General features: G+C 42.2%; 1 pseudogene; it reads left to right on the top strand.

Annotated features, from left to right (window-relative positions):
• The first annotated feature begins 1,913 nt into the window (after nucleotides 1–1,913).
• LOC113926950 lies at nucleotides 1,914–2,463 on the top strand (annotated as a pseudogene).
• Nucleotides 2,464–12,886: the final 10,423 nt, after the last annotated feature.

Genomic DNA, 12,886 nt, shown 5'->3' with positions numbered 1-12,886 from the left:
TTTATATTTTCAACTGACACTATAATGTGTAATTATAGTAGATCTATAGCATATTTTAAAATTGGTTAGGGCAAGTTCTTTTTTTTTTTAGTGTCCTGGTAATTTTCATAGGATTACACTTTTAAATTTAGAATCCTTTTTCTGATGTAGTGGGTAGTGAAGAGGAATTTTTTTGTTTGTTTAAAAGATGTTTTATTGAGCTAGTTGAGATAGAAAGATGAGAATCAGTAGGCTTGACTGGAGTGAACCAGATTTTAGACATTAGAAGATGACTAAATGGCTGTGCATAAGAAATGAAGAGAATTATCAGTTTTTGCTAATGGTAAACAACATAATATTAAAACTCTCAGAAAATGCAGACATTTGGATTATAAACATCCTCTGAAATGAATATCTGCATTCCAAAACAGTAAGGGAAAGCCTGAGGTAGAGAGAAGAAAAACAATTAGGAACTGGAAACCAAAAACAAGTGGGTTAATGGGGACAGAGATAATCCATTCTTACCTCAAGACCTAAAAACTGAGTTTTAATGCCCATGAGACAAGGCATTGGCCCATTTGAGGTAAAGAATTGGAACTGAGATCCCTGAATAAAGGGGGGATGTTTGAAACGCTACATTGTCCAAAAAAAAAAAGGGGGGGATAAACTAAAAGAAAAAATCCATGCACTGGCATGAAGTGTTGTAAACTATTCATATATGTGTGTGTTGGCAGGTATGGCTATGGGGGACAAAGGAGGTTCCCTTAAGAATTTGTAACCGTGTACCTGCCAGGGTTTGAATTTTTACTTCCATCATGCACTAAGAATTCAAATGCTAAGAAATTAACATAAATAGTGGTCCTGGAGGGGCGCCTGGGTGGCTCAGTTGATTAAGCATACGACTCTTAATTTTGGCTCAGGTCATGATCTCAGGGTCATGAGACTGAGCCCTACATCAGGCTCCGCACTCAGGAAGGAGTCTGCTTGAGATTCTCCTTCAGCCCCTCTCCCTGCCCCCACACGCATGCTCTCTCTCTCTCTCTAAAATAAATAAAATCTTAAAAAAAAAAATAGTGGTCCTGGAGTGGTGAACCCCTGGAACACCTAGATAAAACAAATCTAAAATCTCTTTGGTGGGACAAACCCTCAACCCACGCCATGAGGACATTCACAAATAAAGCCCTGCTAAAGATGAGCTCACAATAAAAAACTAAAAACCACCAAAGTAAACAGCAGGATAGAGAGCTAGCAGATACAAGAGCAGTAGGATTGAATTCTCAAGAATTAAAGATATAGAATTCTTTTTTTAATGTTTCAAGTTTTTATTTCAATTCTAGTTAACATATATGCATAGTATTAACTTCAAGAGTAGAATTTAGGGCGCCTGGGTGGCTCAGTTGGTTAAGCGACTGCCTTCGGCTCAGGTCATGATCCCAGGGTCCTGGGATCAAGTCCCACATCGGGCTCCTGGCTCAGCGGGGAGCCTGCTTCTCCCTCTGACCCTCTCCCCTCTCATGCTGTTTCTCTCTCGCTTGCTCTCTAATAAATAAAATAAAACCTTTAAAAAAAAAAAGAGTAGAATTTAGTGATTCACCACTTACATATAACACCCAGTGCTCTTCACAGCAAGTGACCTCCCTTAATACCCATCACCCATTTAGCCCACCCCCCTATTCACCTCCCCTCCAGCAACCCTCAGTTTGTTCTCTACACTTAAGAGTCTCTTCTGGAGATACAGAATTCTTGAACTATAAAATAACTATGTCTTAAATAATTAAAAGAAATTAAAGAACACTTGAAATATAAAATAATATAAAAAAAGAATAGACATATTAGAAAGAACAAAGAACTTGAAGAAATGAAAATTTAAATTAAAAAGTGAATGGGTGTAGGCTGTGGACTCTAGGCTGCCGGGGTCGGTGAAGGATCTCAAGATGGCTGCGCGAAAACTTGCTCTAAAAACCATTGACTGGGTAGCTTTTGGGGAGATCATACCCTGAAACCAGAAGGCCATTGCTAACTCCCTGAAATCCTGGAATGAGACACTTACCTCCAGATTGGCTACTCTCCCTGAGAAACCACCTGCTATCGACTGGGCTTACTACAAGGCCAATGTGGCAAAGGCTGGTTTGGTAGATGACTTTGAGAAGAAGTTTAATGCCCTGAAGGTTCCTGTGCCAGAGGATAAATATACTGTTCAGGTGGATGCTGAAGAAAAAGAAGATGTGAAAAGTTGTGCCGAGTTTTTGTCTCTCTCAAAGGCCAGGATTGAGGAATATGAAAAAGAGCTGGAGAAGATGAGGAACATAATTCCATTTGATCAGATGACCACTGAGGACCTGAATGAAGTCTTCCCAGAAACCAGATTAGACAAGAAGAAGTATCCCTATTGGCCTCACAAGCCAATTGAGAATTTATAAACTTGAGTTGGGGAGAAAGCTCTGGCCCTCATGTTGTAAATGCTGGACATTAAAAATAATGATACGGTAAAAAAAAAAAAAAAAGTGAATGGGTGTATTCACAGCAAGACAGATACTGCGGAAGAAGGAAAGATAAATATGGAAGAGAAAATTACTTAAAACATTGCATGGAGATAAAGAGATGGAAAATGTGGAATAGAGGTTAAGGCAGATAAAGGATAAAAAGAGAAAGTCAGATGTACATCTGAGTCCCAAGGGAAAGAAGCACACAAAGATAAGGAAGAGGCAAAGGGAAAAGATATAATTGATGAAATTTTTCCAGAACTGATGACTGATGAATGACATGAATCCTCAGATTCAGGAAGTACAATAAGTCCCTACACAGATAACTAAAAGAAAAAGAGAAAGAAAGAAAGAAGAAAAGGAAGGAAGGAAGGAAGGAAGGAAGGAAGCAACAATTAGAATATTCTATGAAATTGCAGAACACCAGAGATATATAAAAGAACTTACCAACAACAAAAATAAAAAATAAAATACATTTTATAATTCTAAAAAAAAAGAACATTCAGAGAGAACAGATATTAACTACGAATTAATGACAATTAGATTTCTAGCAGACTTCTTAAACATACCAACAGAAGTCAGAGAACAGTGGAATAGCTCCAAAATTCTGAGACCAGTGAACTTATACTACAGTTTCCAGTTAGTTGGTAATTCAAGAATGAGGGCAAGTAATAACATTTTAGGCAAAGACAAAGAATTTATCACCTATAGACTATCCCACTTAAAAGACTATTAAAGGAGGGGTGCCTGGGTGGCTCAGTTGGTTAAGCATCCAACCCGATTTTGGCTCAGGTCATGATCTCAGTGATGTGAGACTGAGCCCCACAACAGGCTTCCTGCTCAGCAAGGAGTCTGCTTGAGATTCTTTCCCTCTGCCCCTACTCCCTACTCTTGCATGCACTCTCTCTCTCTCTCAAAATAAATTTTTACAAAAGACTATTAAAGGAAGTACTTCAAGAAGGGAATTAAACTCAGAAGGAAGAAATAAGAGCCAAGAAAGAGTGGTGAGCGACAAAATTGGTCCATATCTGGTTAAATCTAAGCAAGCATCAACAGAACACAACTTGTGTGGGAGTATAAAAATGACGTGCAACTAGAATGTGGTCAACAGAGAAGTCATCAGCGAGAAAGCATTCCATAGCACCTGCATGATTTTGGAGGAGGATAGAGATATTGATCAATTCAGAGAATTCATGTTAAAGTTTAACCACAGAAGGAATGAAGGGAGGGAGGGAGAGAGGGAGGAAAGAAAGAAGGAATTGGAAAGAGAGAGAGAGAATGTTGCAGCTGACAAACCAATAGAAGGGAAGGAAAGGCAAGAATAACAAAATCATCGATCCATTAGAAGGCAAGAATGAAGGGGAAAAGCAGCATAGAAAAAGGTGGGTAAATGGAATGAATAAAATAAGATAAAAACAAATCTAAATATGTAATTACAATACATGCAAATCGTCTAAACTCACCTTATTTTTTCCAAGATTTTTTTTTTCCAAAGAGGCTCTCCCAGTAGCATGTGAGCAGGCCAGCATAGGAAGTTGCAGTGTTTTAGGCATAAAGCAGGGAAGGGACCGGTTCCCATCCCATGTTCCATTAGAAGATGTTCACTTAGGGTCACCTGGACGGCCCAGTCGGTTAAGCATCTGCCTTTGGCTCCGGTTGTCCTGGGATCAAGCCCCGAGTTGGGCTCCCTGCTCAGCAGGGAGTCTGCTTCTCCCTCTCCTTCTGTCACTCCCTCTGCTTGTGTGCTCTCTCTCAAATAAATAAGATCTTTAAAAAAATCTGGTTAAATGATTACTTTCAAATCTAAGGGGTTAAATCAACAAATGATACATTAAAAAAAAAGTGTTCACTTATACCTGCACACTTATTCACTGCACAAAGTTGATGCCTCCTTGTTCAATTTCTCTAGACAATAAGCCTCTAGACTCCTGTGTAGGTGGGAGGCAACAGCATCCCCTGGTTGCCCAGGGTGGAATTGAAGAACTGGGGATCAGTTTGTGTACACCTGGACTCTGAACCGATCTCATTCTCAGCCATGGGCCTCTCTCCAGCTTTCCACAAGGCTGGGAGCCTCCAGGAAGTACTCTCCACATTGTGTCAGAAATTCTCTCTCCAGGTCCTTGGGTTATAGTTTTCTCTGACTTGCTAAGTGAGTTATCACTTTCCTATTTCCTTGCCTACTCCCAAAACTGTGATAAAATCTTTTGTCCACTGTTGTCTTCTTTGCCTTTCTTCTTTCTAGTGGGTTAATACCTTTATTAGTTCATTATTAGTTCATTGCTGTCACGTGTGTTGGGTTTGGGGTGGAAAGGACACGGAAGAGTATGAGTAATCTGCCTTGTTTAACCGGAAGTTGTTGACTCAGCTCTCTCTATACCACACTTCCAATGTAAACCCTAGGAAAACTTGAAAGCCACTGCCAATAATTTGAAGAACTGTCATAGAAAAGGAATTTGAATTGTACACAACTCTCAGTGTAGAAGCAAATGAATGAAAGCGCTCAGGGCAAATAATTTAACTTTCACAACATAAATTTTGAAACAATCAGAGCTGTCCCAGGAGGTCAGAGACCATAGGACTCTAGTCATCTCTTCCCCATCACTTGTGCCGGAAACACAATAACACCTTTGTTCAAGTAATTGCCTTCAGTTATTTTTGGATCAAGGTAATAATGCATGTGGATATTCTGAGTTACTTTAATGAGTAACTGTTTACATGGGAACATTAATGTCTTCTGGTCAATTAAACTCAGGATCAAGGGCCAATATAAAGGTTCTCCCTTAAAGTATGTGAAAAATCTGGGCAGAGCTGGGCGCCTGGGTGGCTCAGTTGGTTAAGCGACTGCCTTCGGCTCAGGTCATGATCCTGGAGTCCCGGGATCGAGTCCCGCATCGGGCTTCCTGCTCAGCAGGGAGTCTGCTTCTCCCTCTGACCCTCTTCCCTCTCGTGCTTTCTATCTCTCATTCTCTCTCTCTCTCAAATAAATAAATAAATAAAATCTTAAAAAAAAAAAAATCTGGGCAGAGCTAATTGGAGTTAAGCAGCCATTTAGACATCAAATTTGTTCTGCTTGAGGCATGGGAGGCAGTATAATTTAATGACTTTGGAGTCAGAAAGATTCAGAACAGTCTCAAATATTTGACAGCTCGTCAAGTGAACTTACACAAGACACCTGACCTCTCAATTTCCTTATCTGCAAAATTGGAGCAATGCCACATACTTCACAGGATGGTTGTGAAAAGCAATGCGATGCCACCAGTGAGCCTCGTGAGCCTGGTACATTGTAAAATTTCAATACACCTTTCTCTTTTGTCCTCTCCACACCTCCGTCTTCCTGGTGCTGCCAATCCTTTGTTGCCACTCATGAGAGAGAAATAAGAGATGAACATTAAGAAGGAATAATAAGATTTTTTAAAAATCATTCAATGGGAGCACCTGGGCGGCTCAGTCGGTTGGGCACCGACTCTTGGTTTGGGCTCAGGTCGTGGTCTCGCAGTTGTGCGATGGAGCCCTGCATTGGGCTCTGTGCTCAGTCGGCTCCAGATTCTCGCTCCCTGCCCTCTGCCCCTCCCTGCTCACTCATGGGGGCGCTCTGTCTCTCTCCCTCTCTCTCAAATGAATAAATAAAATCTTTTAAAAAATAATTCAATGAAGACGAAATAAAAACACACCGAGTAGTGCAAAACGCCCTAGACTTGGAAGTCAGGAAATTAATCTATCACTAAGTCGCAAAGCTGCGTATATAGCCTGTGCTCACCAGGCCTCGGTTTCCTGTAACGAAACCACAGTAACTCGAGAAAATGTACTAGATGAGTGAATTAATAACAATGGGATAAAAACGACTTGCCACTTTGTTCTAAAACAAAGTCTTTGTTTAGAAACACACAAAATGGGGCGCCTGGGTGGCTCAGTCAGTGAAGCGTCTGCCTTCGGCTCAGGTCATGATCCCGGGGTCCTGGGATCGAGCCCCGCATCGGGCTCCCTGCTCGGCGGGAAGCCTGCTTCTCCCTCTCCCACTCCCCCTGCTTGTGCTCCCTCTCTCGCTTTGTCTCTCTCTCTCAAATAAATCAATAAAATCTTAAAAAAAATAAAAGGAAAGAAACACACAAAATGGCACGCGTGTTGTGGGGAGATCACCTCTTCAGGCAAAAGAGCAATGTTGGCAGGACTTGCCGAGAAGTTTCCCTCAGGATCAGGTCCGTCCCGGCTCCGGAGCTCACCGAGGAGCAGCCAGCTGCCCAACTCCTCAGAGAGAACAGCTGTGGCCCGTGGGTCCACTCTCCACCGGAAGTGGAAGCCTCCGGAAGCACCGCCTCCATTTCCGGGGAGGAGAAAGCCCACCCAGTCCTGGGCGCTTGCAAGAATTGGAGAAAGAGCTGCTACCTTCGTTGTGGGGCTGGTCTGGCAGAACTCTGTGGTTCCTTTCAACCTGTGCCCTCTGGTATTTTTGGTCCCTATCTCCATCTCTGTATCATCCCTTCAGGGAAAAAGGACATCGTGTGGAGGAAAACTCATTTCCTTTATTTTTTAAAAGATTTTATTTTTAAGGAATCTCTACACCCGAGGTGGGCCTCAAACTCACGATCCCGAGATCGAAGAGCCGCGCGTTCCACCCACTGAGCCAGCCAAACCCCCCTGGTCCCCTTTATTTGCAGTATCTGGGTGAGTGCTCTGTGGACAGTTGGCATCTGTTATAACATTTCCTGATTGATCAACTTAGAAGAGATACTCCTGCTTAACCATCTTTAAAGGGAAACATGTATTTCTCAATACTGGAAATCTGGAGTGAGATATTAAGTGTAAATTTACTTTCCTAGCCGCCCCCCCCCCAACTATTGGGAGTTGCTTAGGCTACTCCCTTCTCTGCCTCCTGTTCATCCTGCCTCCCTCCCTCATTTTTCAGGTCCTTTACTCTGTTATTTGATGTGGAGTAGTATTCTGATGTCATAATAACACACATGACTTTTTGTTGAGACAAGTCAATAAACCTAGCTGACTTTTATAAATATCAACAACCATCCCAGGGGGTGAGTCTTTCCTACCATTACTTGTGATTTTCTCCTGGTGTGTCTGTTATCACTCCCTAGGACATCATCATTTAAAAGCTCCAATTTAGCTCAGCACTCCTAACCTCATTTTGGAGTATAATAGGCCAATGATATTGCCAGCCTAATGTCTCCTACCTACCTAGCCATATTCACTTTTTTTTCCTTAAAAAAAAAAAAAAGGTGAACTGTTCTCTCAAATTAATTAAGGTGTTCAAACAAACCGATGCAAGCAATTTTAAAAATCCTACTTCCTGGGTGTCTAGCTGGCATGCGACTCTTGGTCTCCGGGTTGTGAGTTTGAGCTCCACATTGGGCATAGAGATTACTTAATAAAAAAAAAAAAAAATCTTACTTCATAATTTGTCTACTTTGGGACTAGTATCTTACTCACTTAGGCCATTCTTCTGGAAGTAGAATTCTTCTTGGAAGTATCCCCAAGCCATGAAAAACTGAATTGCTTAGATGTACTGATGATACTTCATAAGAACCAAGCAGCATTTAGGTCTCCGGCAATCAGTTTTGCCTTTGACACAGGATGAAGATACACTTTTGGCGTGGTCCCATTTTAGACTCAGATTTTCTTGGAACCTGGACAGGACACCAATGTCTGAGAAAAGTGGGATAAAAGCTGGAGAAGAGATGACAGGACACATGAGCGTCCTCTTGGACCCCAGGTGACCTCCCCTTTGAAAGATGGATACAGAATTCCGCACTAGATTTTGGTTCCGTGCAAGGAATCTTTAACCAGCTATCGCATTCTAGGGGTAAGAATGAAAGGGAAAGAAAGAGGAAAGTGTAGGAAAGAAGAGGTCAGAGGACCAGCGCAACTGAGTATGTAAGAAAAATGATTAAGAGTTTGTTCAAATTCATGGGCGCCTGGGTGGCTCAGTCGTTAAGCGTCTGCCTTCGGCTCAGGTCATGATCCCAGGGTCCTGGGTTTGAGCCCCACATCGGGCTCCCTGCTCAGCAGGAAGCCTGCTTCTCCCTCTCCCACTCCCCCTGCTTGTGTTCCTGCTCTCGCTGTCTCTCTCTGTCCAATAAATAAATAAAATCTTTAAAAAAAAAAAAAAGAGTTTGTTCAAATTCATGTTCCTAGTTCCACCCCAGAGATTCTGTAGGTCTGGGGGTGGGGCCTGACAATCCATGTTTTAAATGTTTCCCATCTGATGCTGATGCCAGAATTTGTGGACTACTGTGGAAAGGCAAAGTTTACGCCTGAACAAATCAGGATCTAATTTGTTAGCCTAGCTTTGAAAAAAAAAAAGGACTGCCTTCAGCTCAGGTCATGATCCTGGAGTCCCTGGATTGAGTCCCACATCGGGCTCCCTGCTCAGCGGGGAGTCTGCTTCTCTCTCTGACCCTCCCCCCTCTCGTGTGCTCGCTCTCTCATTCTCTCTCTCTCAAATAAATAAAAATAAAATCTTGAAATATATACTTCTGTGTTAAAAAAAAAAAAAGGTCCAGGAATATTTAAAATTAATTGGTTAACTTACTCTACCATTCTCCTTACCCTCTCTCCTCCTCAAGCACCTAATTGCTTGTATTCATTGCCTCAGGGGAAGAATAAGCCAGGGTGAAAAGGAAGTAACCTTCCAGGATCTTCCAAAAACCTAACATCCTTAAGGGAATTAGATGCACAAGAGAAAGGTTGGAGAGCTGGAGGGTGGGGGTGTCGAGGAGGATGGAGCCATCCCTAGAAAAAGATTGAGAAAGACTGTCTAAGCAGAGAGGATATGGGGGGGTGGTGTGCCCAGAGACAAGAGGATACAGGTGTCTTTGCATCCTCTAGTGGGCGAGGGCCCTGGGGAGACAGCAAAGCCAGAGCTAGTCCATAAGATTCAATGGCAAAGCGCAAAGGCTTCACTTTTCAAAGGCAGAAGTCCAGCAGTGCTGAAGGACCCAAAGAGGAAAGGCTACACTGGGCATTGAGGCATGTGGGGCCTTCAAGGGCTTCGGAAGTGTTTGGAGTCTTAGGATGGTACAGTTGTTGCAGGATGATGCCTGCACCTGAGGAGAACAGGGAAAAAAAAAACACAACAGTTGAATCGAAGGGGCCAGAATTTGCATGGATAGACAACATCAAGAACTAGTCCCCCCTCCCTCCCCCTAGAACTACATGAGCCCTAGGAACAGTTCTGGGAAAAGAGGGGGGCCATGGTAAGACCTGACTTGACTGGGTTTGTTTTTGGGGTTTTGAAACAAATTCTGTTGAATTAAGTATAAATTTAAATTTCTCGTATCCCTGAGTTGTGAACACAAGATTCAAGTCGGCTGCACTAGATGTTACTAATCAAGTGAATTATGGTGGCATTCCATGATAAACCATTTAACAGCTTGGAGTAGGTGTGTGTGCTGGAGGGGGAGGGTGTGATGTGCTTACAGTTGAGTTTCTGAGATCCAATCAATAGCCAGGATATCTTCATTCCAACCTGAAGATCGTGTATAGAGCTGTAAGTCACTCCAGTATACACGCATTATCTCTGATCTAATTTAAGACATCTCAAAATAGGGCAAAGAAATAGGGTGGCCAGATTTAGCAAATAAGTTGTCCCATGCAATATTTGCAGTATTGGGGACATACTTATATTAAAAAATTATTGTTTATCTGAAATTCAAATTTAACTGGTGGTCTTATGTGTTCTCCAGCAACACTGCAAAGAAGGGAACTCACTTCTAGGAGTCTGGGACCCCCTAAGACATGTGCCAAAGTACCTTGATCTGGTTAGCAGAATCCCAATGTACGACAGAAATCCTGCCAAGGCCTTGCTGAGAAACAGCTGGGCATACCTCTGGGAGAAGAGGCAGGATGTCAGTGGGCTCAACAGCTTCCCTAAACAGCTCAGGCTCCAGTCCTTCCGTTTGCCTGCCTGTGGGAAGTTCTAGAACGCCTCTTGGTTTAATGAAAAAGGTACAGGTTTGGAAATCAGTTAGACCTGTGTTCAGAGCTCATTCCTGGTGCATGACTTTGTGTGAACTACATAACCCTTCTCTTTCAGATTACTCCCTTTAAGACTTGTAAGGATGAATGATAATGCATAGAAAGCACCCAGCGAGGTGTGTGGCATATAGTGGATACTCCAGAGTGCTATCATTTCACTTAGTTAGTAAATATGAGTGTAGGAGACTTTAAATCATATTCCTTGCTCTCTTCCTTGCTTCCGAAAGACCCTTCTTTGATACTGCGGTTATTTGGGGACAGTATTGGTCCTATAGCAACCTTCAGCCTATGTATCTCTGTCTAGAGTATACATTTTTTAAAAAATTTTATTTATTTATATTTTTTAAAGATTTTACCCAACTATTCTGAGAGAGAGAGAGAAGCAGGCTCCCCGCTGAGCAAGGAGCCTGATGTGGGACTAGATCCCAGGACTCTGGGATCATGACCTGAGTAAAGGCAGAAGCTTAACCAATTGAGCCACCCAGGCGTCCCTAGAGTATACATTTCTTAAAAAAGATTTTATTTTTAAGTAATCTCTACACCCAATGTGGGGCTTGTACTCACACCCCTAAGATCAAGAGTCACATGCTCAAGAGCCAGCCAGGTGCCCCTACAGTAACTTCTTTTAAAGTTTTTAGAATTTATGTACATCTAAAGAAAGCAATGGCACCCTCAAATTGTACCCAAGTCCCTTGGTTGAATGTCCTGATCACAATTCCAGTGAGCCAGGGTTGTGGGGACAATGCTGGTCAATGTGAAGCTTTTATCTGCCTGACAAGGTGTTTAAAATGGAGAACATAAACTTAAAACGATTTATGTAATACATATTTCCCAAAGGAAATTTATCTGCATAAGTACATATTCAAAATACTTAAGATTTTTTATTTATCAATTTGAGACAGAGTGAGAGCACAAGCAGGGGGAGAAGTAGAAAGAGGGAGAAGCAGGGGGCGCCTGGGTGGCTCAGTCGTTGAGCGTCTGCCTTTGGCTCAGGTCATGGTCCCGGGGTCCTGGGATCGAGCCCCGCGTCGGGCTCCCTGCTTGGTGGGAGGCTTGCTTCTCCCTCTCCCGCTCCCCCTGCGTGTGTTCCCTCTCTCGCTGTGTCTCTCTCTGTCAAATAAATAAATAAAATCTTTAAAAAAAAAAAAAAGAGGGAGAAGCAGACTCTCTGCTGAGCAGGGAGCCGGATGCGGGCTCTGTCCTAGGACCCTGAGATCATGACCTGAGGCAAAGGCAGATGCTTAACTGACTGAGCCACCCAGGCGCCCCTATATTCAAAATACTTAAAAATAAAGTAACAGTACAACCATTTCTACCTGTCCCTAAATGGTGGGACATAAATCATCATCGTGTTTCTACCTGCAGAACATGTGCTCCAGGATAAAATAAATATTTGTTGAATAGTATCCCAAAGTTTAAAGTATATATCTTTGTCTCTTTGATTCACACTTCCTCTTTTTGTATAATCCCTCAGGGGGAAGCACCATTTGCATCTGATTGTGGAAAAGCGATTTTTTTTTTTCTGTTTATCTCTGACACTGCAGTTAGTACATGGTCTGCAGTAAATTGTATTTAAAAGGAAAAGAGGGAGATTAAAGGTGGTTTAACAATAAAAGATTATTTTAACTAATTTCATTTTAAAGTATTTTTGAAACACACAGAAAAAAAATTCCATAACATAAAAGTTGTTGAGGGGAAAAAACGAATTGCAAATCCTCTGAATATGAACTCATCCAATCAATAAACACTTCTCCAATTTGTGCCTGGTACTCAGGATATGAAATGTTAGGAAACCCTGAAGTGGCCATAAGGAGGGTCTTTTCTTTCGAATGTATTATTCATTAGTCCTTCATTATTTAGGGCGCTAGTAAGTGATACTCTGCCGCTCTGCAGCATGATTCCTGCGAGGTATCCGTCATTTTCCCTTCCTTTATTTTATAGCTTTTGAAGTTGGGTCAGCAAGGAGCCAATCTGGACTCAGAAGACTGACCTATGGAGAGTGAACACACCAAAGGTGAGTTCGGGTCAGCTGTGGACCTGGCAGAAGTTTCAACGAGTTTTCAGAAATGGCTAGTTGTGACTATTTGTCAGAATTTAGCACTTGCTCTCCCCTTCTCTCAGTGCCCCCTCTTCCCTCTTATGGCACTCCTTAAACATCTCCCCTTTGCCTATATTGCTCACGTGGATAGGGAGTGTTCAGAGAAAGTTGCTGAAAAATCTAAACAAACGATCTGACCTGTCTTGTTTAGACGACATGGAACCGGCCACTGGACTTTTCTTTTCCTTAGCTTGAAATGAGGACAGATAGCTTCTAAGAACTATTGGATTCCTTTTTTCCATTTCAGTTTTTAATACTTTTCAAAGGATCCAGTTCTAAAGTTAGCGATGGACCAAATGAAGGGGAAAAGTCCACTCCCTTTTGTTTGTAAACCCAAACC

This window comes from Zalophus californianus, chromosome 7 (assembly GCF_009762305.2).
Source record: "Zalophus californianus isolate mZalCal1 chromosome 7, mZalCal1.pri.v2, whole genome shotgun sequence".
NCBI classification, from domain to species: Eukaryota; Metazoa; Chordata; class Mammalia; order Carnivora; family Otariidae; genus Zalophus; species Zalophus californianus.
Note: the sequence above shows the minus strand (reverse complement) of the source record. Positions and strands in the feature narration are given on the sequence as shown.